The 27,302-nt window shown below is 48.3% G+C and overlaps 1 long non-coding RNA gene and 1 pseudogene across 1 annotated transcript; both read right to left on the reverse strand.

The window, feature by feature from the left end:
- Positions 1–12,243: 12,243 nt before the first annotated feature.
- Positions 12,244–27,251, reverse strand: LOC133756886 (uncharacterized). Its single transcript, XR_009865549.1, has 3 exons — positions 27,086–27,251; positions 12,862–12,955; positions 12,244–12,280 (listed from the first exon to the last, which is right to left on the reverse strand). It is a non-coding gene; the product is annotated as an uncharacterized LOC133756886 (long non-coding RNA).
- Positions 25,203–25,944, reverse strand: LOC133756341 (ras-related protein Rab-22A-like; annotated as a pseudogene).
- Positions 27,252–27,302: the final 51 nt, after the last annotated feature.

Here is a 27,302-nt window from a genome sequence, read left to right on the forward strand (position 1 = left end):
CCTTTTGGCAGGACTTGGTCAGTGCTTTCCACCCAGTGTGTGCAGCTGTCCGTTTTTTCTTTCTAATTCTAGCATATCAGCATATCACAGCTGTAAATGAATCTCCCCATGTTTCCCCCAGAGTCAACAGGTCATAGGGTAAATCGTATCAGGACATAATGATGGAAGAAGTAGCAGTGCAGTAAAAGAAAGGCTGTGGGCACAGGAAGCCACTTGTCTATGCAGCATCTGTTCCAACCTCACTTTGTGTCAGGGGGTCTTCAAAAAATTCTTAGAACATACATATTTTTCTAAGATTTATTTAACAGGCAGAGTGACAGAGAGAGAGGGGGAAAGACAAAGAGAAAAAGAGATCATCCATTCACTAGATGGCTACAATGGTTGGGGCTGGGCTAGACCAGGCCAAAGCCAGCAGCCTGAAGCTCCATCCAGGACCCCCAACATAGGTGGCAGGAGCCCAAGTACCTGGGCCATCTTCTGCTGCCTTCCCAGGCCATAGCAGAAAACTGGATCAGAAGCTGAATAGCTGCGACTTGAATGTCACAAGCATCAGCTTACCCCTCCCCAGAAAATGTATATTAAGAAAAAACTAGGGAGGGACTGACGCTGTGGCCTAGCGAGTAAAGCCACCACCTGCAGTCCAGTGTCCCATAGGGGCACCAGTCTGAGACCTGGCTGCTTCACTTCTGATCCAGCTCTCAGATATGGCATGGAAAAACAGTGGAGGATGGCCCAAGTCCTTCGGTCCCTGCACCCACGGGGAGGCCTAGAGGAAGCTCCTGGTTCCTGGCTTTGAATCGGCCTAGCTCCAGCCATTGCAACCATTTGGGGAATGAACCAGCGGGTGGAAGATTCTCTCTCTCTCTCTCTCTCTCTCTGCATCTCTGTAACTTTGCCTTCCAAGTAAATAAATAATATTTTAAAAATCATCCTTTCTAGTAGATGTACTGCTATTCTATATTTTCTTGTATTCTGTATTTGTCTATTTGGCACCCATTAACCACAGGGCCAAAGTTGTTTACGTCTTCCCTGGTGTCTTTTGATGTCTTGGTGAAGTTCTATGTATTAAAATTGCTATTTTAAGATCATGGCAAAGAAAATAGTTTGAGAGAAAAGTTTTCAGTGTGAAAAGCCGGAAACCTGGGACAGGTGTTGGGCATAGCAGTTGGTAAGACACTGCTTGGGATGCCCTGGGTTCCAGTCCTGCCTTCATTTTCAATCCAGCTTCCTGCTGTTGTGCATTCCAGGAGACAGCAGGTGATGGCTCAAGTTCTTGAGTCCCTGCCTCTCACGTGGGAGACTTGGATTGAGTTCTGGGATCCTGGCTTCAACCTGAAAGCATTTGGGAAGTGAACTAACAAGGAAATCTCTGTTATGTCTCCCTGCCTTTCAAATAAATCAAATCAAAATTAAAATTTAAAAAAGATGGGGCTTTACTCGCTGTGGCATAGTGGGTAAAGCCACCGCAAGCAGTGTCAGCATCCCATATGGGCGCCGGTTTGAGTCCCAGCTGCTTAACTTCCTATCTAGCTCTCTGCTACGGCCTGGGAAAGCAGTAGAAGATGTCCCAAGTGCTTGGGCCCCTGCACCTACGTGGGAGACCTGGAAGAAGCTCCTGACTCCTGTCTTCAGATCGGTGCAGCTCTGACTGTTGCAGCCAATTGGGGAGTGAACCAGCGGATGGAAGACTTCTCTCTCTCTCGCTCTGCCTCTCCTTCTCTCTCTGTGTAACTCTGACTTTCAAATAAATAAATAAATAAATAAATATTTCGGCTGGCACTGCGGCTCACTAGGCTAATCCTCAGCCTGCGGCACTGGCACCCCGGGTTCTAGTCCCAGTCGGGGCACCGGATTCTGTCCCGGTTCCTCCTCTTCCAGTCCAGCTCTCTGCTGTGGCCAGGGAGTGCAGTGGAGGATGGCCCAAGTGCTTGGGCCCTGCACCCGCATGGGAGACCAGGAAGAAGCACCTGGCACAGGTGTAGCGGCCATTTGGGGGGTGAATCGACGGAAGGAAGACCTTTCTCTCTGTCTCTCTCTCTCACTGTCTAACTCTGCCTGTCAATGAATAAATAAATAAATAAATATTTTTAAGAAGTTTTAAAAAGAGAGGGGCCAGCATCTGGCATCATGGCATAGCAGGTTAAGCTACTGCCTGTGATGCCGGCATCCCACATAGGTGTCAGTTTGAGTCCCGGCTGCTCCACTTCTAATCCAGCTCTCAGCTATGGCATGGGAAAGCAACAAAGGATAGCGCAAGTTCTGGGCCTGTGCACCCACATGGGAGACCCAGAAGAAGCTCCTAGCTCCTTGCTTCAGCCTGGCCCATCCCTGCCTGGCCATTACAGCCATTTGGAGAGTGAACCAGCAGGTGGAAGATCTCTCTGTCTCTCTCTCTTTCTCTGCAACTACATCTTTCAAATAAATAAAATAACGCTTTAAAAAATTTAAAAAGAGGCATGTCCCCACTCACCAGGAGCATGCATGACCTTTCCATAGTCCCTAAAGCCACATAAGAGAGAAGCAAGGAGAGGAAGAGCCTGGAGGCTGGACACAAGGAGGAGAGAGTCTGTTAGGCAGGCAGCTTCCTCACCACTAATGAGGTTGTAAGGATTTCATCAGTTACGGAAAACAAACCACCTTTTAACTTGGCGCATGTGATCATGGAATTTTGTAACCACACAATTACAATGCAAATAATCTCTATGCTTTCTCACCGCTAGAGGGAGCATCTTTCACGATTATTCCTATTCATAGGTATTCCAAATGAGATCAGACTCAATGTCTTTGTAAGAATTAAAAATCTTGAGGCTGCCATCTCATATGGGCGCCGGTTCGAGTCCTGGCTGCTCCACTTTTGATCCAGCTCTGTGCTATGGCCTGGGAAAGCAGTAGAAGATGGCCCAAGTGCTTGGGCCCCTGAACCTGCATGGGAGACCTGGAAAAAGCTTCTGGCTCCTTGCTTCAGATCAGCCCAGCTCGGCTGTTGTGGCCATCTGGGGAGTGAACCAACGGATGGAAGATCTCTCTCTCTCTCTCTCTCTTTCTCTCTGTAACTCTGCCTTTCAAATATATAAATAAATATTTTTAAAAAAGAATTAAAAATCTAGAGGCTGGCACTGTGGCTAGATGGTTAAGCATCCTCCTGTGGTGCTGGCATCCCATGTGGGTGCTGGTTCAAGTCCTGGCTGCAATCCAGTTCCTTGCTAATGGCCTAGGGAAGGTAGTGGAAGATGGGCCAAGTGCTTGGGCCCCTGTACCCACATGGAAGACCCAAAGGAAGCTCTTGGATCCTGGCTTGGGTCTGGCCCAACCCAGGTCATTGTGGCTATTTGGGGAATGAACCAGTGGATGGCTGGAAGATTTCTCTCTGTCTCTCTCCTCTTCTCTGTATCTTTGCCTTTCAAATAAATAAGTCTTAAAAAAAAATAATTAAAAATCTAAAAGAGGGGGCTGGCGCTGTGGCTTAGGCGGTTAAGCCACCTCCTACAGTTCTTGGCTCCTGCCTTCGGACTGGCCCAATTCCAGCCTTTGTGGCCATTTGAGAAGTGAACCAGTGATGGAAGACCCCTCTCTCTCTGCTTCTCCTCTCTGTGTATAACTATGCCTTTCAAGGGAGTAAGTAAATTTTTAAAAACAAAATAGGGGGCTGGCACTGTGGCGCAGTGGGTTAAAGCCCTGGTGTGAAGCGCCGGCATCCCATATGGGCCCTGGTTCTAGTCCCAGCTGCCCCCACTTCCAATCCAGCTCTCTGCTATGGCCTGGGAAAGCAGTAGAAGATGGCCCAAGTGTTGGGCACCTGCACCCGTGTGGGAGACCTGGAAGAGGCTCCTGGTTCCTGGCTTCGGATCGGCTCAGCTCCCACGGTTGTGGTCATGTGGGAGTGAACCAGCAGATGGAAGACCTTGCTCTCTGTCTCTACCTCTCTGTAACTCTGTCTTTCAAATACAAATAAACAAATAAATAAATCTTTAAAAAACAATACAAAATCTACATGTTACGTGTATTTATGTTTTCTATTATGCCAGTCATCCTTCCCTGATGTGAGACGGCAGTACTATACGTATACTTGGAGTATCTATACCATATAGGAACACAGGAATACCAGCAGGCACACTGTCATTAGGGCAATAAACAAACAAATGAGCAGGAATGTGTGTTCAGCCCAGCAGTTAAGATGCTGCTAGGGACACCTGTATCCCATGTTGCACTGCCTAACTTCAAGTCCCAGGAGTTCTCCGGGTTCCAGTTTCCTGCTGCTACGCACCCTTGGAGATGGCCCGTGATGCTCAGGTACTTGGGTCCCTGACTCCCGCATGGAAAACCCAGGTTGAATTCCAGGCCCGACCCAGCTGTGGCTGTTGTGGCTATTTGGGGAGTGAATAGTGGATGGAAGATCTTTCATTGTCTGTCTCTCTGTTGCTCTGCCTTTCAAATAAATACATTAAATGAATATTTTAAAAAGAGAAGCGATAAGAGTGATAGGCTTACTTTAAAGTAATTTTTAAAAGATTTAACTTATTTGAGAGGTAGAGTTACCGAGAGAGGGAGAGACAGAGAAAGATCTTCCATCCTCTGGCTCACTCCCCACATGGCTTCAATGGCCAGAGCAGAGCCATCCAGAAGCCAGGAGCCAGGAGCTTCTTCCAGGCCTCCCACATGGTGCAGGGGCCCACACACTTGGGCCATTTTCCACTGCTTTCCCAGGTCACAGCAGAGAGCTGGATGGGAAGAGGAGCAGCTGAGACACAAACTGGCACCCATATAGGATGCCGGAGCCCCAGGGAGAGGCTTAGTCCACTATGCCATGGCACCGGCCCCTACAATAATTTTTCAGAGCAAGAGAGTTTAATTTTTTTATTATTATTTATTTTCTTTTCCTTGAAAGGTAGAGAGACTGAAACAGAGAGAGACCTTCCATCAGCTAGTATGAGTGTCTCTCCAAAACAGTGGAAGAAGTTAGATACAAGAATCCAAGCTGTACAGTTCTATTTATATGAAATTCCGGAAAAGAAAAGCATCAGACAGAGTGATAGCAGATCAACAGTTGCTTGGAACTGGGGTTAGAAAGAGAGAGAGACTACAAAGGGTTCCGAGGGAACATTTTAGAGAAATGCAGATATTCTATGCATTGATGTGGTGAAAGGTACCTGGATGCATACATTTGTTAAAATTCATTGAACCGGGACCAGTGCTATGGTGTAGTGGGTAAAGCCACCGCCTGCAGTCTGGCATCCCATGTGGGCACTGATTTGAGTCCCAGCTGCTCCACTTCTGATTCAGCTCTCTGCTATGGCCTGGGAAAGCAGTGGAAGATGGCCCAAACGCTTGGGTCCCTGCACCCATGTGGGAGACCTGGAAGAAGTGCCTGGCTCCTGGCTTTGGATCGGTGCAGCTCTTGTTGTGGCCATTTGGGGAGTGAACCAGTGGATGGAAGACCTTTCTCTCTGTCTCTTCCTCTCACTGTTGTAACTCCACCTCTCAAATAAATAAATAAATAAAATATTTTAAAAAGACTTATTGGAAAAAAAAAACTAACCAAGAAGAAATGGAGGACATTAAAAGATGCTGAAGAAATTTAACTTCTGGGGCCGGTGCTGTGGCATAGCAGGTAAAGCCGCCACTTGCAGTGCTGGTATCCCATATGGGCGCTGGTTGGAATCCCGACTGCTCTACTTCCCATCCAGCTCTCTGCTATGGCCTGGGAAAGAAGTGTAAGATGGCCCAAGGCCTTGGACCCCTGCACCGCATGGGAGACCTGGAAGAAGCCCCTGGCTCTTGGCTTCAGATTGGCGCAGCTCTGGCTATTGCGGCCATCTAGGGTGTGAATCAGCAGATGGAAGACCTATCTCTCTCTCTCCCTCTCTCTCTCTCTGCCTCTGCCTCTCTGTGGCTCTGCCCTTCAAATAAATAAATAAATCTTTGAAAAAAAAAAAAAAAAGAACGTCAACTTCTGAGGCCGTCTGCCACTGCTTGCGACACTAGTATCCCATATCAGAGTGCCAGTTTGAGTTCTGGATGCCCTACTAATGCTCCTGGGAAGGTAGCAGAAGATGGCACAAGTACTTGAGCCCCTGCCATCTACATAGGAGACCTGGATAGAGTTCCGGACTTCCGGCTTCCACCTGGCCCAGCTCTGGCTCTTGTGGCCATTTGGGGAGTAAAGCAGCAGATGGAAGATCTCCCTCCCTCCCTTTCTCTCTTTCCCTCTCTCTCCATTATTCTGCTTTTCAAATAAATAAATAAATAAATAAATCTTTTAAAAAATTATTTGAAAGGCAGAGTTATTTGAAAGGGAGAGATAGGAGAGAGAGAGCTCTTTCATCCACTGGTTCACTTGCCAAACAGCAGCAACAGCTGGGGCTGTGACAGGCCAAAGCCAGGAGTTTCTTCTGGTCTCCCATGTGGGTGCAGGGGTCCAAGCATTTAGGTCACCTCCTGCTGCTTTCCTGGGCCATAGCAGAGAGCTGGATCAGAAGTAGAGCAGCCAGGACTAGAACCGGCACCCATATGGGATGCCAACACTGCCGGTAGCAGCTCTATCTACCATGCCATGGCGCCGGCCCCAGCCTAATCTAACTGTGCCATGAGTGAAGAGTTGATGGCATTGGATGATGTTTTTGTGATGATCAAGAAAAGCAAACATCTTTAGAATATTTGAGACAGCTTCCTTCAAATTTTTACACTTATTTTCTCCATAATTCCCTATGATTGGCTTCCACCTCCACAGCCAACTGCAATTGCTGTTAGTGAGGCCACAGAACACCCCTTTCAATCCAAATACAAAGACTATGTCTGGAGCAGGTGTTTGACACAGTGGTTAAGATGCTGCTGAGAGCACCTGGCCTCAAGTCCTGGCTCCACTTCTGATTCCAGCTTCCTGCTAGTGTACACTCTGGGAAGCGATAGGGCGTGATTCAAGCAGGTGGGTCCCTGCCACCCACATTGGAGTCTTGGATTGAGATCCTGGCCCCTGGCTTTGGCCTGGCCTAGACAGGTTGTTGGAGGCATCTGGGGAGTGAGCCAGTGAATGGAAGATCCCTCTCTCTGTCTTTTAAACAAAGACCACTTTCACTCTCCCCGGAACTCCCCTAAGTGCTTGGCATCACACCTTCCCCTCCTCAACTGCTCCTCCCAGCATCTTCAAGGCTCTTTCTCACTGCCTGGCCCACTCCTTGATCCCTTGGCTGACCATCCTCCTTCCTTGGACGAGTGTACACGGATATTTCTTTCTCGACCAGAGGTGATGGAGACTGCTCAGCATCTGAGAGTTGCCCACCTTATGGGTCTCATCTGACGCAGAGCCCGCGTTTCACCACAGAAGCTACGAGCACCAGGGATGTGCTGTCCCAGCCTCTGTCACAGCCAGATGCCAGCACTGGCTTAGGCTCTGCCATCCAGATGCAGCCATCCTAGATTTGACTCTGGGGTTGCTGATGAAAACGGGCAGAATCGATGGAGGACTGCTCCTGGTGGCAGCGATTCTGGTTTCCATGGCAACCGTGGGAACCCTGCCTTGATGGTGTCAGTGATGTGAGTACACAGCATCTAATGGGCAGCAAGGCCATCACCAAACCCTATTTGTGGAGTCTTTAGCCTATGGTGACAGCTGTTAGGCTCTGAGCCTGCTACCCCAGATTTCCTAGTGCTTCTGTGAGCTCCTCAATAACTTATTCAGAATCTTTTTCTATTGCCTGCAGCTGAGAACTCTGATAAATATAGCATTTCAGCAAGCTGCTCCCTGTTCTCTCTCTTTCTCTATACTACCTAAAATTACAGCAATTCTGTGTGTTCTCAACTTCTATTACATTATTAAAGAATTCATGCAACATGGGTCCAGCGCTGTGGCACAGTAGGTTAATCCTCCACCTGTGGTGCCAGCATTTCGTATAGGCACTGGTTCGAGTCCTGGCTGCTCCACTTCTGATCCAGCTCTCTGCTATGGCCTGGGAAAGCAGCAGAAGATGGCCCAAGAGCTTGGGCCCCTGTGCCCGTGTGGGAGACTCGGATGAAACTCCTGGCTCCTGGCTTCAGATCAGCCCAGCTCCAGCCTTTGTGGCCATCTGGGGAGTGAACCAGTGGATGGAAGACCTCTCTCTCTCTCTCTCTCTCTCTCTCTCTCTGTAACTCTGCCTCTCAAATAAATAAATAAATCCTAAAAAATATTTTAAAAAGGAAGTAGAACTGGACTCAAATCCTTGCTGAGTTACTTGCCAGCTTTGAGCCTCCTCTCACCTATAGGAATGGAGATGATAAAACCTACATTGTTAGATTGCTATGAACGTTAAATGAGACATCAATGGTCATCTCAAAATATGCAGAAAAGGCATTCAGTTAAATTCAACATCTCTTCATGATAGAAACCCTCAAAAATTAGGTACAGAAGGAATGTACTTCAACACAATAAAGGCTGCATGTGGCAAGCCACAGCCTACATCACACTGAATGGGCAAAATCTGAAATTACTCAAAGATCGGGAACAGGACAATGATGTTCACTTTTATCATGGTTGTTCAATGCAATGATGGAAATCTTAGCCAAAGATGCAGCAGCCCCGAGGTCCTGCATAGCCTTGACCTCAGAGTCTGGCCACATCACTGTGTAAGAGAGCAGGGTCCCGGTCTCCACAGCTGCTGGTCCCTGGCAGATGGCCCTCTCCCCCTCTTATCCTGAAAGAATCTCTTCCCAGCTGTAGAAACTGTCATTCTCTCCCCTCCCCCCCCCCATACTCTTCCATTCAAGGTGATGTTTACACACATGGATTCTCCCAATTCCCAAGCCAACCTGGTCTTATTAAGCCACATCTTTATCTGGAGGCAGAGAGCAGTAACAGGGTCGTAGGCCCCCCGACATCTCTACCACTGGGAATTCTGCTCTGGGAAAGCCTGTCTCTGCATGGCTCAGTGACTTGAGCGGTCAATGTTTGTTGTCCATGGCAACCACGTTTCCAGACTCTGATGAGTAAATATTCGCTTACTGGCCACAAGGAGGCGCTAACAGGATGGGGAATAATCTTCAAAGGAAGACCAGAATTTCTCAAGAGCTGAGAAGCTCTATTCGATATTACATAAAAAATATGCCGTGCAGTTGCACCGGGTCCTCACTCAGTCTTTCATCAGATGCCCATGTGGTCATATACTGGTCACTTAACCTTGCTGAGAATGATTGCTTCATCTGCAAAATGGGTACAATAATAAGAAATCAGCCGGCGACTATCTTAGCCGGCTTGCTAATGTGTCACATGCATTATCTCATTTAATCCTCCCACCAACTCCATGAAAGAGATTATGTTATGAATCACATTTACAGAGGAGCAAACAATTTGTCTAGATCATACAGGTAAGGAATGGGCCGAGGCAAGATTCAAATGCTTGTCTCCAAAGCCTGGTTGGCTAGCCACCGAGTGCTAGACCCATTTTATAGGCTGGTTCTAAAGATTCGAGATATTGTGTGAAAAAGCCAGGATAGTGCAAGTACTTAATGGGCGGCCAGTCAAGTCCACATGGTGTTGTTACTCATGAGTGATGCCTGTAGCTGCTGCTGTGGGCTCACTCAGTTCCCCACTCCAGAGCTGTTGGGAGCAGAAAAGCCTTTTGTAGGTTGACCCAGTTTTCCCTATTAATGAGTTCATTCATTCATTCAACAAATAACTTATTGAGTATTTACCATGAGTTAGGCACTGTTCTAAGTGCTAGGGATATGGAAATGAGCAAAAGTAATAAAATCCTTGATTTTATAGAAAGCATAGCCTAGTGGAGGCAGGGCAGATAATAAACAAAAAGCACATAGATAATATCTCAAGTAGCAATCTGCATTTGGAATTAAATTAGGTGAGGGAATAGAGAGTGATAGATGTAGATATTTTTCCACTTGTATAGGATGGTGAGGGAAGACCTCTCTGATAAAATGAAGTGCAGACAGTGAACCAGAGAGATATCCAGGACATGTGTGACAGGCAGAGAGGGAGAAACGTGCTGGCGCGGGTGATCCAATCTGAAGCCAGGATCCAGGAGCTTCTGGGTCTCCCACATGGGTGCAGGGGCCCAAACACTGGGCCATCTTCCACTGCCTTCCCAGGCCATTAGCAGAGAGCTGGATTGGAAGTGGAGCAGCCGAGACAAAAACCAGTGCCTATATTAGATGCCAGTACTGCAGGTGGAGGCTTAACCTCAGCGTTGGCCCCCCCAAAAGATATTTCAACTTCAGCTCGGTTCTCTTTCTCACAGAGGAGAAGCCAGCTGCCACGTTGTGAGGATGCCCAGCAGCCCTCAGAGCAAAGCCCGCATGGTAAGGAACTGAGAACTATTTCCGGCAGTCAGCACTGATTTTCCAGGCACGAGAGAGGGCATGTTGGAAGGCAGGCATGCCTTCGGGCGACCGCAGCCCCAGCCAACAGCTTGGATGTCACTCCTGGAGAGAATCTCACTTACAACTCTACGGCTAAGCCATTTTTGGATTCCTGACCCTTAGAAACTATGACAACCGTCTTTTTGTTTGGAGCTATGAAATGTGGGGGTAAAGATTTATACAGCAATAGATAACCACTACAATCACCAATGGTAAAATAATGTCTAAAGAGTGACCATCTGACTGAACACCATGAAAGCTTGAAAGGAGCACTTCCGGCAGAGTACGTGGGCAAAAGCCTTGTTATTCAGAGAGCATGAGCAAAGAGAAAATGGGGACAGAAAGTGCAGGCAGTTCTTTCAATATGCTTTTCTGTACAGAAAAGCAGAGAATCAGGATGGCAGCTATAGAGAAAAGGGTGTTAAGAATGTTTTTCCCTCTTGGTTTAGGTTTTTTTTAAATTTTATTTATATGTTTGAAAGGCAGAGTTACAGAGAAGCAGAGGCAGAGAGAGAGAGAGAGAGAGAGAGAGAGAGAGAGGTCTTCCAGCCGATGGCTCACTCCCCAAATGGCTGTAACAGCAAGAGCTGATCCGGATCCGAAGCCAGGAACCAGGAGCGTTCTCAAAGTGGAAGGAAGGAGACAAACTTGCAGCTTTGGACTGGTTCGAGTCCTAGCTGCTCTAATCCAGCTCTCTCCTGTGGCCTGGGAAAGCAGTGGAGGATCGCCCTGGGTCCTTAGGCCTCTGCACTCACATGGGAAGACCCAGAGGAAGCTCCTGGCTCCTGGCTTCAGATTGGCCCAGCTCCAGCTGTTGCAGCCAGTTGGGGAGTGAACCAGCGGATAGAAGACATCTCTCTCTTTGCCTCTGCTTCTCTCTGTATGTAACTCTGACTTTAAAATGAATAAATAAATCTTTAAAAAAAAAAAACCTGGAACATTTTTAAAAAATGAAAGAAGCAATGGTGTGACTGTTTCTAAGAAACTGGATGAAACTAATAGGTCAAATGATATTGGATAGAGAAATTGTTGTTTTTACCTTTTCTCCTCTATATCCTGGGAAAACATAAATGAACTGGTTATCAGTGACCATCAGAAACAATCTTAGTGTGACTTCTTTGCCAGCATCAGACCAACATGAGGACACTGGGGGTGGGCTCCGGCTTGGGGGTGAGATGCTGGTTGGGACACCCAGACCCCATAGCAGAGTACTGGGATTCAGTAAACTTCTTGATGTCTGACTGCAGCTCTCTGTGAATGCAGCTCCAGGAGGCAGTGCTGATGGCCCGGGTAGTTGGGTTCCTGCCCTCTCTGTGAGACACCTGGGTTGAGTTCCTATCTTCAGCTTCTACACGGACCAGTTCTGGACAGTACATGCATTTGCACAGGGAACCAACAATTGAGAGCACGCATGCCATCCCTCTCTCTTTCTCTCTCTGCTTCTCAGATGAATAAATAAAAATTGGAAAAAATAAGAACACTGAGGTGTTATGAAAACTAGGGCACCATATCCTTTTTTTTTTTTTTTTAAGATTTATTTATTTACTTGAGATGTAGAGCTATGGACAGTGAGAGAAGAGACAGAGAGAAAGGTCTTCCATCTGCTGGTTCACTCCCCTGGTGGCCACAATGGCAGGAGCTGAGCCAATTTGAAGCCAGGAGCCAGGAGCTTCTTCCTGGTCTCCCACGCGGGTGCAGGGGCCCAAGGACTTGGGCCATCTTCCACTGCTTTCCCAGGCCATAGCAGTGAGCTGGATGGGAAGAGGAGCAGCCGGGATGTGAACCAGTGCCCGTATTGGAAGCCATGCCACAGGCAGTGGCTTTACCCACTACATCATAGCGCTGGCCCAACCATATCCTTCTGTACCTACTTCAGATGATCAGTGGGAACTAGGATTTCCCTGATGTGCTTGAGCACGGAGTTGGCCACGGTTTTCTGTGGAAAACAGCAACAGAGGACAAGGAATTGAACAGAAGCACTGCCCCCTTGTCCTCTGGCTCTTACATCTCCCACACTTAACTTCACCCTGTTCTGCTGTGCACATGCAATGAGACACACTGTAGCCCAGCTTCTGTGTAGGATTTGGGTTTGTGCGAAGTGGCTAAAACTTGCAAATGTTTACTTACCAGTCAACCAGGCAGTCATGATTTGTTTTTTAAGGATTTATTTATTTATTTGAAAGACAGAGTGAGAGAAAGAGGATAGAGAGAGAGAGAAAACCTGCATCCACTGGTTCACTTCCCGGGCTGGGCCAAAGCCAGCAGGCTGGAACTCCACCAGAGTCTCCCATGTTGACAGGGACCCAAGTACTTTTGCTGTCTTCCACTGTTTTCCCTAAGCATTAGCAGGGAGCTGGATCAGAAGTGGAACAGCCAGGACTTGAACCGGCTCTCATATGGGATGCTGGCATTGCAGGCAGCAGTTTAATCCACTGTACCACAATGTTGGGCCCCAGTCATGATTTTTCATTTGTCTGTTTATTTCAGGTTAAACTGCACTTACCACGGTGAACCTACCTGCTTTTGAGGTTTCCAGACCTTCTAGACCGGGAATGGCTATACACTCTGCAAGGCTCACTGGGAAGCTGGAGGTCCCAACGTGCTCTGAAGTCTGGAAAATTCGGTGGGATAATGGAGCTCAGCATAGAGGAAGAAGAGCTATTATCTCATGTGCTGTACTCAAACATGTATTTGAGTAGGAAGCCCTTGTCAGACTTACATCAGGGGCACATCTGTCTACACTTGATGTGTGTGCAATTGTGTGGCCAAGGGCGTGTGTTGAGAAGAAATAGTCGAAGATTTAATGAGAAGACTAGTTATTTTGGGTCCGTCTGGCCTGCTGTCACTGCCAAGAGGAATGGTAGGCAGAGGACTCCCTGTAGGAGCAGGCAGAGAAAACAGTCAGAAAGTGGTAGATCGTCAGGGCACTCCCAAGTGTCTCCCAGACCTAGCTGGCTCTTGCTTAAAGTTTAGCGAGTGGTTAACCAATACTATGCAAGGCTTTTACAATTTTGATTATGCTTTCTTTTTTTAAAAAAAGTTTTATTTATTTACTTGAAAGGCAGAATTACAGAGAGGCAGTGGTAGGGGGAGAGAGAGAGAGAGGTCTTTTATCTGTTACCGAAGAAGCAAAGGGTTCTTGTCTTCGTGCGAGAAAGAATTAAGGTGTGAGACAGAGAGCAGGGGAAAGCAGAATAGCAAGGTTTATTAGGGTAACTAAGACATCCGTAAGAATGGATGCGCACCTCTCCAGACAGAACCTGAGAGAGAGTGCGCAGTTCACATTGAGGCTGGGGTCTTTAAGGGGTTGGGTCTTGCCTTCCCACCTTTTCTCTCCCCCTCTCCTTCTCCTCCTGAACAAAGGACTTGTTGGGTGTAAAATACGAAAAATTCCTTTCTGAGTTTTCCCCCTGAAGTTATCAGACAGGGAAGCCTGGCTGGCATCGCCCCGCCTTAGAGGAAGGACGTTCATCAGGCCAAGTAGAAGGGACAGGACCCCCTGGAAGGTCATCAGGAGCTGGGCAGGACTTTTATTTATTTATTTATTTATTTATTTATTTATTTATTTTAATTTTTTTGACAGGCAGAGTGCATAGTGAGAGAGAGAGAGACAGAGAGAAAGGTCTTCCTTTGCTGTTGGTTCATCCTCCAATGGCCGCTGCGGCCAGCGCATCTTGCTGATCCGAAGCCAGGAGCCAGGTGCTTCTCCTGGTCTCCCATGCGGGTGAAGGGCCCAAGCACTCGGGCCATCCTCCGCTGCCTTCCCGGGCCATAGCAGAGAGCTGGCCTGGAAGAGGGGCAACCGGGATAGAATCCGGCGCCCCAACCGGGACTAGAACCCGGTGTGCAGGTGCTGCAAGGCGGAGGATTAAGGCAGAGGATTAGCCTGTTAAGCCACTGAGCCGGCCACCAGGCAGGACTTTGAAGTGCAAGATGCTGGGCTTCTGAAGCTTCCGCAGTAGGTGCTAGTCTTCAGGCCTTTCTCATATATACTCAGTTTCTGACTTCCTACCTAACATATCTACTGGTTCACTCCCCAGATGGCCACAATGGCCAGAGCTATGTTGATCAGGAGCCAGGAGCTTCTTCCGGGTCTCCCACATGGGTACAGGGGGCCAAGGACTTGGGCCATCTTCTACTGCTTTCCCAGACCATAGTAGAGAGCTGCATTGGAAGTGGAGCAGCCAGGACCAGCACCCATATGGGATGCCGGCACTGCAGGTGGTGGCTTTATCCACTATGCCACAGCTCCCGCCCCCTAATTATGCTTTCTTATGTTTTTATATTTTCTCTAGGGTATTGCATTGACAATAGATTTGTTATTGGGGATTGGTGGCTCTGGATTCTTGTGGGATGTAAGACAGAGAATAAGGGTAAGCCTACTAGCAAAGCTTACTGCAGAGAAATCGCGAAGAGCCCACACGTGACAGGCCAGGCAGGAGCCGAGAGCCCAATGTGCCTTCCAACTGGAGTTTCCGTGGATGTTGGGCGTGGGCCCTCTTTCTCCTCCCACCACAACCTTTCTGACATATTGCTGGGTGGAGGGCTTTCTGGGTGTGGAATCCCTCCCAGAACTTCACAAAGGCTCCCTTGGTGGAGGGCAGAGGAAATTCTTTCAAATTTCCCCCAGGGAGAGGGTTGGGTGCCACCTGGCCAGGTTATTGAACAATGGGGAGACTTTGATATGTAAATGCTGGTTTGCTGCCAAGGCTTGCATCTTTGTTGCATCACACAGAAATTCCCAGTATTCTTCCACCCCTTGCACACACCTAGGCTCCTGTCTACCTAGCTAGGGACCTTAACAGATTTACCAAGGATTATTAAATTAAAATAGTATGTTTTAGTATTTGACAATAGTTCACATGTAAAGTCTTGAGGAAAGTTTCTGATGCAGAAATTGAACGATAAAGCCTCACGTTAAAGGGCATGGGGAGAGCATGGGCTGTGGTGGACACTGGTTCTACAAGCTTGGACAAGGCTCTCAATGTTACAGGTGAAATGGTGGTGGAGAAAGATGACCTTGGTTCTTTGTCTCACGTGAAAGAAGAATTTCCTTGCAGACAGGCAGAGGGAAAAGCAAGATAGGTTTAATTCAGAAACCTCTTGCCACAGTGGCCAACAAGGGGCTCCAAGAGAGGCAAAATGTGCTGAACTGTGAGGGTCTGTGTCTTTTAAACACTTTTTTGGGGAAACAAATAAACAAAAATCCAGAGCAGCAGCTAACAATCAGTTAGAGGACAGGGGGACAAAAATCCATCAGGAGTCTGGGTTTGAGGCCAGCGCTGTGGCTTATTAGGCTGAGCCGCTACCTGTGGTGCTGGCATCCCATATGGGCACCAGTTCATGTCCTGGCTGCTCCTCTTCCGATCCAGCTCTCTTTTGATGGCCTGGGAAAGCAGCAGATGACAGCCCCTGCACTGGTGTGGGAGACCCAGAAGAAGCTCCTGGCTCCCGGCTTCGGATAGGCCCAGCTCCAGCCATTGTGGTCATTTGGGGAGTGAACCAGCGGATGGACGACCTCTCTGTCTCTCCTTTCTGTAACTCTACCTCTCAAATAAATAAATAAATCTTTTTTTAAAAAAGAGAGAGAGAGAAAGAGAGAGAGAGAGAATCTGGGTTTGTAATCTTGTCTGTCCTGTCTAGCTTGCTCATGATAAGACAAAAAAACACAGAAGGGTGGAATCACCACTCCTTTGCTATTTTCATAAGACTGAAAGCTCCCAAGGAATGGGATAGGCAATTTGACCTGGTTAAAGACAACATTTGGGGAAAGCAAGCATTTTGTACCCTTTCTTCATTTTCTGCTGGGACCAATCTAATTGTTGACCCATCTGACCCCTCACACCAAAGTCTGTGGAGTTTATTTATTTTTTAAAGATGTATTTATTTATTTGAAAGGCAAAGTTACAGAGAGGCAGAGGTGGGGGGGGGGGTCTTCCATCCGCTGGTTCACTCCCCAGATGGCTGCAATGGCCGGAGCTGTACTGATCGGAAGCCTGAAGCCAGGAGCTTCTTCCAGGTCTCCCACATAGGTGCAGGGGCCCAAGGACTGGGGCCATCTTCCACTGCTTTCCCAGGCCATAGCAGAGAGCTGGATCAGAAGTGGAGCAGCCAGGACTTGAACGGGTGCCCACAAGGGGTGCCAGCATTGTAGGCAGTGGCTTTACCTGCTACAACGCCAGCCCCCATTTATAGAGTTTAATACTAAATTTAAGAATCATCTCCTGGGGCCGGTGCTGTGGCACAGCGGGTTAAAGTCCTGGCCTGAAGTGCTGGCATCCCATGTGGGCACCAGTTCAAGTCCCAGCTGCTCCACTTCCAATCCAGCTCTCTGCTATGACCTGGGAAAGCAGTAGAAGATGGCCCAAGTCCTTGGACCCCTGCACCCGCATGGGAGACCTGGAGGAAGCTCCTGGCTCCTGGCTTCGGATTGGTGCAGCTCCGGCCATTGTGGTCAACTGGGGAATGAACCACCAAATGGAAGACCTCTCTCTCTCTCTGTCTCTCTCTCTCTCTCTCTGTCTCTCTCTCTCTCTGCCTCTCTTCTCTGTGTAACTCTGACTTTCAAATAAATAAATAAATAAATCTTAAAAAAAAAAAAAAAGAATCATCTCGTCTCCTGAAGAGTCTCACTCAGCAGGTCTAAAGTGGACCTGGAACTTGCACTTGAATAAGCAGTCCTGCTGACTGTAACACAAGTGGTCCACAGACCACTCTTGGAGAAACACTTTCCAAACTCCCCGAATCTCCATTTTCATTTTTGTTTGAGTTGCAGATAGAGAGAAAGAGAGTGCTCCCATCTACTGGTTCACTTCCCAGATATCTACAGTGGCCAGGGTTGGGTCTGGACCAAAGCAATGCAGGTTTTCAAAGTGGGTGGCAGGAACCTGTTACAGGTGAATGGCAGGGTTCTTGTCTTTGCGCAAGAAAGAATTCAGGCGTGAGGCCGAGAGTAGTGGAAAGTAAAATAGCAAGGTTTATTAGGGAAGGGACATCCGTAAGGACGGATGGGCACCTCTCCAGACAGCACCTGAGAGAGAGTGCCCAGTCGCTCGAACTGGGGGGAGAGCGGGGTTACATGGTTGAGTGGAGAGAGTACACCTGGGCAGGCCAGGCGGGCGGCTCAGTAGCGAGGCAGAGGGCTGAGCACGCAGTCCGGTTGAGGCTGAGGGGTTTTTAAGGGGATGGGTCTTGCCTCCCCACCTCTGTTCCTCCTGGAACAAAGGACTTCTTGGATGTAAATAGAAAAACTCCTATCTGAGTTTTCCCCCTGAAGTTATCAGACAGGAGGAAGCCTGACTGGTGTCGCCCTGCCTTAGAGGAGACTTAGAGGAAGGATGGTTATGGGGTAGAAGGGGCGGGGCGTTTGAAGTGCAGATACTGGGCTGCGCCTGGAAGGTTATTGGGATGACTTTGAGATGCGGATGCTGGACCCAAATGGCTCCTTAGGCCTTTGTCACACATAAGCTCATATCTGACTTCCTACCTAACAAACCCTGTGATTTTAGCCATCCGTGCTGCCTCCTAGGGTGTGTGTTAGCAGGAAGCTGGAGCCAGGAGCCTGGAATCAAGCTCAGGTATCCCAGTATGGGACATGGGTATTTTTTTTTTTTAGATTTATTTATTTATTTGAAAATCAGAATTATATATATAGGAAGATCTTCCACCTGCTGGTTCACTGTCCAAAAGGCTGCAGTGGCCAGGGCTGGGCCAGGCTGAAGCCAGGATCCTGGAATTTCATCCAGGTCTCCCATGTAGTGCAGGGTCCCAAGCACTTGGGCCATCTCCCTCTGCTTTCCCAGGCACATTCATAGGGAGCTGGATCGGAAGTGGATTAGCCAGAACTTGAATAGGCACCCAAATGGGATGCTGGCACTTCAGCCAGCGGCTTAACCCACAGTGCTGGCCCCGGCATGGACATCTTAACCAGAGACGTAACTTGTAGGCTAAACAGCCACCTCATTAATCTCCAGTTTAAAAGCTTCATTGTGTTAGGACTGGCATTTGGCCTAGCAGTTAGGCAGCCTTTTGGGACACCCACAACCCATTTGGAAGTGCCTAGGTTTAATGTGAGCAGCGATGAGCTAAGGACTGCCAATACCCAAGTCACCTGCATCACCCAAATCCCATCACCTTCTCTGCCTGTTCGACATGGCTGAAGGTTTGGCATGCCCACCCTCATTACACTGCTAAGCCTCACTTTCCATCATTCATCTTCCTGGAGACCACCACAGGTGCTACAGCCCTACCCCAAACCCTGCCTTCTTTGAATATTCAGTTCAGCCTTGCCCTGAACACCACCCCTTATCCTATAAAAGGATGACCCCAGGGCTGTCTCAGTGGCCCTGCTGGTTAAGCGGCAGCACCTCTAGTGTTGTTTGAGTCCTGGGTGCTCCACTTCTGAGCCAGCTCCCTGCTAATGTGCCTGGGAAAAGCAGCAGAGGAGGGCCTAAGTGCTTGGGCCCTGCGCCCACGTGGGAGACTTGGATGATGCTCCTGGCTCCTGGCAGCCTTGCCCAGGCCTGTCTACCACAGCCATTTGGTGACCCAGCAGATGGAGGATCTCCCTCTCTCCTTCTCACTCCATGTGATTCTGCCTTTCAAATAAATATATAAATCTTTTTAAAAAGGATGACGCCAGCCTGGGTGGAGGCAATTCTCCCTCATGGAGTTGTCTGCACTCACGTCTGAGTATGTACTTCCCTCTGCCTTTCAGTAAATCCTGCCTACCTCCATGTACATCTCCTGGTTTTATTCCTACAGGTGGGAAGACAAGAATCTGGACTAAGTTTAGCTGTGGATCTCCCTGAGCTTAGCCAGGGGTCCCGATCCTCACAACAGGTTTGCGTCTTGGCTCTGCTTCTAATTCTACCTTCCTGATAATGGGCACCCTGGGAGGCAGCAGGCGATGGCTCAAGTACTTGGGTCCCTGCCACTTCACATAGGAGACCCAGATTGAGTTGCGAGTTCCTGGCTTCAGCCAGGCCCAGGCCTAGCTGTTCTGGGAATTTGAGGAGTGAAACCAGCAGATGGGAGATTTCTGTCTGTCTCTCTGTGCTTCAGATAAATTTAGCCATAAAAATCTAACATAGAAATCAGCCATTTTTTGTGACACCTGCATTCCATATTGCAATGCCTGAATTCGAGTAATTCAGAGTGCCGCTTTTTTTTTTTTTTTTTTTTAAGGTTAATTTATATTTGAGAGGCAGAGTAACAGAGAGAGGGAGAGACATGGCCGAAGCTGATCCAATCCGAAGCCAGGAGCCAGGAGCTTCTTCTGGGTCTCCCTCAGGGGAGCAGGGGCCTAAGCACTTGGGCCATTTTCTACTGCTTTCCCAGGCTGGATCAGAAGAGGAGCAGCCAGAACATGAACTGGGATGCCAGCACTGCAGGCAAAGGCTTAGCCTACTATGCCACAGTGCCGCCCCCAGTTCCACTCTTGATTCCAACTTCCTGCTAATGCAGACCATAGGAGGCAGCAGGTGATCACAACTCAAGCGGTTGAATCCTTGCCACCAGTGTAGGAGACTTGGATTGAGTTCCAGGCTCTTGATTCAGCCTGGCTCTGTGTCATCTTCTATGGGTGTTTGGGGAGTTAACCAACAAATGGGACTGTTTCTCTTTCCCTGTCGACATCTCTGTCTCTCAGGGAGACGAACAAACAAAGAACAACAACTAAAAAGTATCCCACAATTAAAAATTCAATTGTTGGGGCCAGTGTTTTGGCATAGAGGGTAAAGCTCCTGCCTAGGACACCACCATCCCATATGGGCACTGGTTCAAGTGCTGGCTGTTCCACTTCTCATTCAGCTCCCTGCTAATGTGCCTGGGAAGGCAGTGGAAGATGGCTTAAGTGCTTGGGCCCCTGCACCCACATAGGATACTCGGAAGAATCTCCTGGCTGCTGGCTTTGATCTTGTCCAGCCCTGGCCATTGTTGCCATTTGGGGAATGAACCAGTGGATGGAAGATCTCTCTCTTTCTCTTTGCCTCTCCCCTTCTCCCTCCCTCCCTCCCATAACTGTGCCTTTCAAATAAATAAAATTTGGGCCGGTGCCATGGCTCACTTGGCTAATCCTCTGCCTGCGGCACCGGTATCCCATGTGGGAGCCTGGTTCTAGTCCTGGTTGCTCCTCTTCCAGTCCAGCCCTCTGCTGTGGCCCAGGAGGGCAGTAGATGTTGGCCCAAGTGTTTGGGCCCTGCACCCGCATGGGAGATCAAGAAGAAGCACCTGGCTCTTGGCTTCAGATCAGTGCAGCGCCGGCTGTAGTGGTCATTTGGGGAGTGAACAATGGAGGGAAGACCTTTCTCAAATAAGTAAAATAAATTTAAAATATAAAAACTTAACTGTGTCCGGCGCTGCGGCTCAATAGGCTAATCCTCTGCCTGTGGCGCTGGCACCCCGGGTTCTAGTCCCGGTCGGGGCGCCGGATTCTGTCCCGGTTGTCCCTCTTCCAGGCCAGCTCTCTGCTGTGGCCCGGGAATGCAGTGGAGCATGGCCCAAGTGCTTGGACCCTGCACCCGCATGGGAGACCAGGAGAAGCACCTGGCTCCTGGCTTTGGATCAGCACAGTGCGCCAGCCACAGCGGCCATTGGGGGGTGAACCAACGGAAAAAGGAAGACCTTTCTCTCTGTCTCTCTCTCTCTCACTATCCACTCTGCCTGTCAAAAAAAAAAAAAAAAACAAAACAAAAAAAAAACAAAACAAAAAAAAAACCACACACCTTGATTGTGAAAAAAACTCAAACATATGTAATGAAAATGAGGATAATATAAATCCTACCCATGCACCCATCACCTCTTACCAACAATCATTGACTGAGACCAATGCTACTCCACTATATTCACACTCATTTCCCCAGCCCCCAGTAGTTTTTTTTTTTTTTTTAAGATTTATTTATTTGAAAGTCAGAGTTAGAGAGATAGGGAGAAAGATAGGGAGAGAGATCTTCCATCCACTGATTACTCCCCAAAAGGTTCCAACGTCCAGGGCTGGGCCAGGCCAAAGTCAGGAGTTTCCTCCAGATCTCCCATGTGGGTGACAGGGGTCAAAACACTGGAGTCATTTTCCATTGCTTTTCCTAGGCCATTAGCAGGGAGCTAGATTAGAAGCGGAGCAGCCAGGACATGAACTGGGACCCATATGGCGGCAACCTTACTATATGCCATAATGCCAGTCCCCAAGTAATATTTTTTTAAAAGATTTATTTTATTTATTTGAAAGATAGAGTTACAGAGAGAGGCAGAGAGAGAGGTCTTCCATCTGCTGGTTCACTCTCCAAATGACTGCAATGGCCTGAGCTGAACTGATCGGAAGTCAGGAGCCAGGAGCTTCTTCTGGGTCTCCCACATGGGGGCAGGGGCCCAAGGAGTTGGGTCATCTTCTACTGTTTTCCCAGGTCATAGCAGAGAGCTGGATTGGAAGTGGAACAGCTGGGACTTGAACCGACGTCCATATGGGATGATGGTGCTGCAGGCCGAGGCTTTAACCTGCTGTACCACAGTGCCGGACCCAACCCTAGCATTATTTTAAAGCAAATCCTTGACATCATATAATTTTATTCACAAGCATTCCCATAAATAACAGGAAAAGGACTTCAAAAAGAAACAATCGCAATACTATTAAAATACTATTAATACATTTAAAATTTTTAACACTGATTCTTAAAACCAAGCAATATCCAAAGAATGCTAAAATATCTCTGTCTCTTTTTTTAAAGATTTATTTATTTATTTAGAAAGCCAGAAAAAGAGGGAGAGTCAGATAGAGAGAGGAACTTCCATCTTCTGGTTCACTCCCGAGATGGCTGCAACGGGCCAGTGCTGGGCCAAGTTGAAGCTAGGAGCCAGGAGCTTCTTCTGAGTCTCCCATGTAGGTGGCAGGGTCCAAACATTTGGGCCATCTTCTGCTGCTTTTCCAGGAGAATTAGCAGGGAGTTGAATCAGAAGTGGAGCAGCTGGGACACAAACTGACACCTGTATGGGATGTCGGCATTGTAGGCAGTGTCTTTACTCACTACACTGCAATGCTAACCCCATCTCATTATTTTAAAAAATAATTGGGGGCCAGTGCTGTGGCAGCAGGTAAAGCTGCTGCCTATGGCTCCAGCATCCCATATGGGCACTGGATTGTATCCTGGCTGTTCCACTTCTGACCCAGCTCTCTGCTATGGCCTGGGAAAGCAGTGGAAGATGACCCAAGTCCTTGGGCCTCTGCATCCACATGGGAGACCCAGAAAAAGCTCCTGGCTCCTGGCTTCGGATCAGTCCATTTCTGGCTGTAGTGGTCATTTGGGAAGTGAATCAGCAGATGGAAGACCCTTTTCTCTGTCTCTCCATCTCTCTTGAACTCTGCCTCTTAAATAAATGAATAAATAAATCTTTAAAAATAATAATTTGTCCATATCAAGACCCAAATAAAAATTTTACATTACAATTGATTGGCGTGTCTTTTGAGTATTTTCTTTAAGGTTTTTGTTTTTGTTTTTTTTTGACAGGCAGAGTGGATAGTGAGAGAGAGACAGAGAGAAAAGTCTTCCTTTGCCGTTGGTTCACCCTCCAATGGCCGCTGCGACCGGCACATTGTGCTGATGCGAAGCCAGGAGCCAGGCGCTTCTCCTGGTCTCCCATGCGGGTGCAGGGTCCAAGCACTTGGGCCATGCTCCACTGCCTTCCCGGGCCATAGCAGAGAGCTGGCCTGGAAGAGGGGCAACCGGGACAGAATCTGGCGCCCCAACCGGGACTAGAACCCGGTGTGCCGGCACCGCAAGGCAGAGGATTAGCCTGTGAAGCCACGGCGCCGGCCAAGTATTTTCTAATTTATACATTTTCTTTTCCATCCCTTTCTTTTGCAATTCTTTTGCTGGTTCATTGTTTCCACAAAGTTTTCCTCTTCTTTTCTTTTCTTAGGCTTATTTATTTGAAAGGTAGAGTTACAGAGACAGAGAGGGAGAAAGGGAGAAACAGAGAGACAGATCTTCCTGCTATTGGTTCATTCCCCAAATAGTCGAAATGGCCTGGCACATGTGGAAGCCCAGTGCCAGAACTCCATCCGGGTCTCCCACATGTGTGGCAGGGGCCCAAGCATTTGAGCCACCTTCTGCTGCCTTTCCAGGCACATCAATAGGGAGCTGAGTTGGAAATGGGGCAGTGGGGACTCCATCCAGCCAACCAGCATCCCTGACATCACAGGTAGGGGATTTAACCCGCTGTGCCACAATGCAGGACCCAACATAACTTTCCATAATCTGAATATTGGTAGCTGCAGCCTTGTTAACTGTCCTGTTTTTGTTTTTGTTTTTGAAGTGCTGAATGAAATTCAGAATCTATTAATGTATTTACATAATTTATAACCTTTAAGCAACTGTCTCATAAATACCACTTTCCTTATGCTATGCAAGAGATACTTGTTTTTCCCTTACCAAAATACTTGAGTTAAACAAAAAATCGACAGCATTTACATAATTTTCTTTTTCTTTGACAGGCAGAGTGGACAGTGAGAGAGAGAGAGACAGAGAGAAAGGTCTTCCTTTGCCATTGGTTCACCCTCCAATGGCTACCACGGCCAGTGCACTGCGCTGATCTGAAGCCAGGAGCCAGGTGCCTCTCCTGGTCTCCCATGCGGGTACAGGGCCCAAGCACTTGGGCCATCCTCCACTGCACTCCCAGGCCACAGCAGAGAGCTGGCCTGGAAGAGGGGCAACCGGGACAAAATCCGGTGCCCTAACCGGGACTAGAACCCGGTGTGCGGGGGCCACAGGTGGAGGATTAGCCTGTTGAGCCACGGCGCCAGCCATACATCATTTTCTTTATCTTTCCCTTTTCTTCCTGTTTTTAAACCACTGCTAGGCAGTTTAGAGCATATGTCACTTAATTTATTCCAGGAAGCTTCTTTTTTTTTGGACAGGCAGAGTTAGACAGTGTGAAAGAGAGACAGAGGAAAGGTCTTCCTTCCGTTGGTTCACCCCCCAAATGGCCACTATGGCCAATGCACTGCGCCGATCTGAAGCCAGGAGCCAGGTGCTTCCTCCTGGTCTCCCATGTGGGTACAGGGCCCAAGCAATTGGGCCCTCCTCCACTGCCTTCCGGGCCACAGCAGAGAGCTGGACTGGAAGAGGAGCAACTGGGACAGAATCCGGCGCCCCAACCGGGACTAGAATCCGGGGTGCCAGTGCCGCGGGCGGAGGATTAGCCTAGTGAGCCACAGCGCCAGCCTCCAGGAAGCTTCTTAACTGCCACTGCCTAGATCAAGGGAGTTTATTTTAAAAGGTGCTGATAATGTGTTTGGTGACCCATTCATGACGGGATCAGATATAAACCCAGGCTGAGCAAGGCACCTGCTGCTCTCCCTGTTAATTTACTTTGGGAATCCAAGGCTCACATATTCAATGACAAGTACTTCCAAGATGGCACAGATGCAATTTTCCATCAGTTTTATATGTAACCGAATTTAGTTTCAAATAATAATCACCATCCCTCCACTTACCATATCCTACCACATTTCAAACAATAGAACTCCTTCTAAGAGTGGTAGTGGGAAACCCAAAGCGATCATATTCTTCACCACATTTATTTTTCCCTCAAGAACCACAAAAGTGCTAATTTCCCCTTTACAAGTGTTACATAAAATCTTGATTACAAAACTACTCGACAACATAATCCTACACCCATATAATCACACGTTCCTTTTCAGCAAAGTCAAAAGCCAACACCATATTCCCTTTGCACACCAGAGATCCTTTACAGAACCAAAGTGCACAGATGGAAATACCATTGCTGTAGTCTTCAAAGAGAATACTTTTTACATGAAATCAAGAGCAGCCAGGGGAACACGGGTGGCGGGAACCCCAGCCCTCCCGCTAACTTCCAGGACCACCTAACTCTGGCCAGCAGCAGTTTTGCCTCGGCTCTGAAGGCTGCCTTTGGAGTCTGAAGCTATCACCATCAGATGGCAGTTTGGCAACGTGGGAGGGAAGTCTTCCGCTAATTTCTATAAACAGTTCATGTATGTTTATTGCGTTTTCTGCACTGGTCTCTACAAAAATCGCATGAATGGAGCCAGTATAGTCCTTAGCATCTCTCTCTGTGGCTTCTCTCTCATTGATAAGATCACACTTATTCCTGCAATGGCAGGTAGGCTAGCAGGCGGCCCAGGCTGTCAAAGCTCTCTTACTCCCCAGTTCTTTCATGTAGAAAATGTTCTTCTTCGTGATGTCATCAGCCAACCTGCGACAGTATGTTGGCGCTAAGGCACAGAATCCTTCTTTTCCTGCTATGAGAATTTATGGAGCTCATTTTGGTACTGGACTGTGTAGGTCGTAAAAGATGCCCTACTGTTGGGTTGACATTAGGATCAGAACTGTATTCCACAAACCGCCATAGGCCATTTGCTTCACGTACACCTGGATCCCCTAGTACACCCTCTTTGAGCTCCTGCAGCGCCATGGCCTGGGACCCAGGGGGGCATGGGCTGGCCACCACGCTAAGTTGGGGAAGGAGAGGTTGGGCCCAGTGAGAGTATCCCCAGCACCGTCCCCACACAGCCCAATATTTCTTGTAATTGGGGCCGGCGCTGTGGCCCAGTGGGTTGACGCCCTGGCCTGAGGCGCTGGCATCCCATATGGGTGCCGGTTCTAGTCCCGGCTGCTCCACTTCTGATCCAGCTCTCTGCTATGGCCTGGGAAAGCAGTGGAAAGCAGTGGAAGATGGCCCAAATCCTTGGGCCCTTGCATCCACCTGGGAGACCAGGAAGAGGCACCTGGCTCCTGGCTCCGGCTGTTGCGGCCATCAGGGGAGTGAACCATCGATGGAAGACCTCTCTCTCTCTGCCTCTGCTCTCTCTGTGTAAATAAATAAATAAATCTTAAAAAAAAATTTATTGTAATTAGATAATTACATCTGGTGGCTTGATCAGATTCAGGTTGGATTTTTTGGGCACACAGTGACTGGTAGGGGCTCTTTTTGTTAGCAGCCATTCATGATCACTGCCTACATGATTGATGAATTATTAAAAATTATGAAAGGCTCCCCTATGCCTCTTGATTTTCAAAAATAGGACAATTAGGTGCTGGCACTGTGGCGTAGCAAGTAAAGCTGCCACCTGCGGTGTCGGCATCCACTTCCGATCCAGCTCTCTGCTATGGCCTGGGAAAGCAGTGGAAGATGGCCCAAGTCTGTACCCTGGTGGGAGACCCAGAAGAAGCTCCTGGCTCTTGGCTTCGGACTGGTACAGCTCTGGCCATTGAGGCCATTTGGGGAGTGAACCAGCAGATGGAAGACCAATCTCTCTCTTTAACTCTCTGCCTTTCAAATAAATACATAAATCTTAAAAAAAAAAAAAAGTCTGTTTGAAAAAATAGGAAAGTTAAGTTCTGACACTGAGAGATACCAAGTTTCTTATTGTGATTAAATGGAATAACTGTAGTCGTTCAGCTACCTCGGTGCTGCACGACTCACGTGAAGTAGATACCTACAGCATGCCCGCACATAGATAATAAAACTCGGGTGCAGGCATAACCCACCCGACATCCCGCGAAGGGTTGATGGTATCGGGGTTCGAACCCGGTCCATCTCTCAAGCTTCTGTTCTTTGCACTACTTCTCCGCAAGATCAGTATTTTGGAAGAGTACTGTAAGCACGGCCCTTGTCCTGGTCACACTAGGTTGTTCAACTCTCTCAACAGCACTCAGTTTTGCATTACTGCTCCCGTCGTACTGACACAGCAATGGGGGTTTAGCCTTACAAGAAGGAAGGAAATGGCTCGAGGCGTCCGTGTAGCAGGCAGGTTCGGCTTCCCGATGCACGTGCCAGTCGGTAAACAGCAGCTAGACGGGAGCCAGTGAGAGGGTATGAATGACGTTGCACTACAGCGAGAAAAGAAGATCCCGGCATCCACACAGCTGAGGGCACACACGTCCGCCTGCGGGCGCGCCTGCGCACAGACGCCAGCCTGCACGGAG

The sequence above is a fragment of the Lepus europaeus genome, chromosome 3 (assembly GCF_033115175.1).
Source record: "Lepus europaeus isolate LE1 chromosome 3, mLepTim1.pri, whole genome shotgun sequence".
NCBI classification, from domain to species: Eukaryota; Metazoa; Chordata; class Mammalia; order Lagomorpha; family Leporidae; genus Lepus; species Lepus europaeus.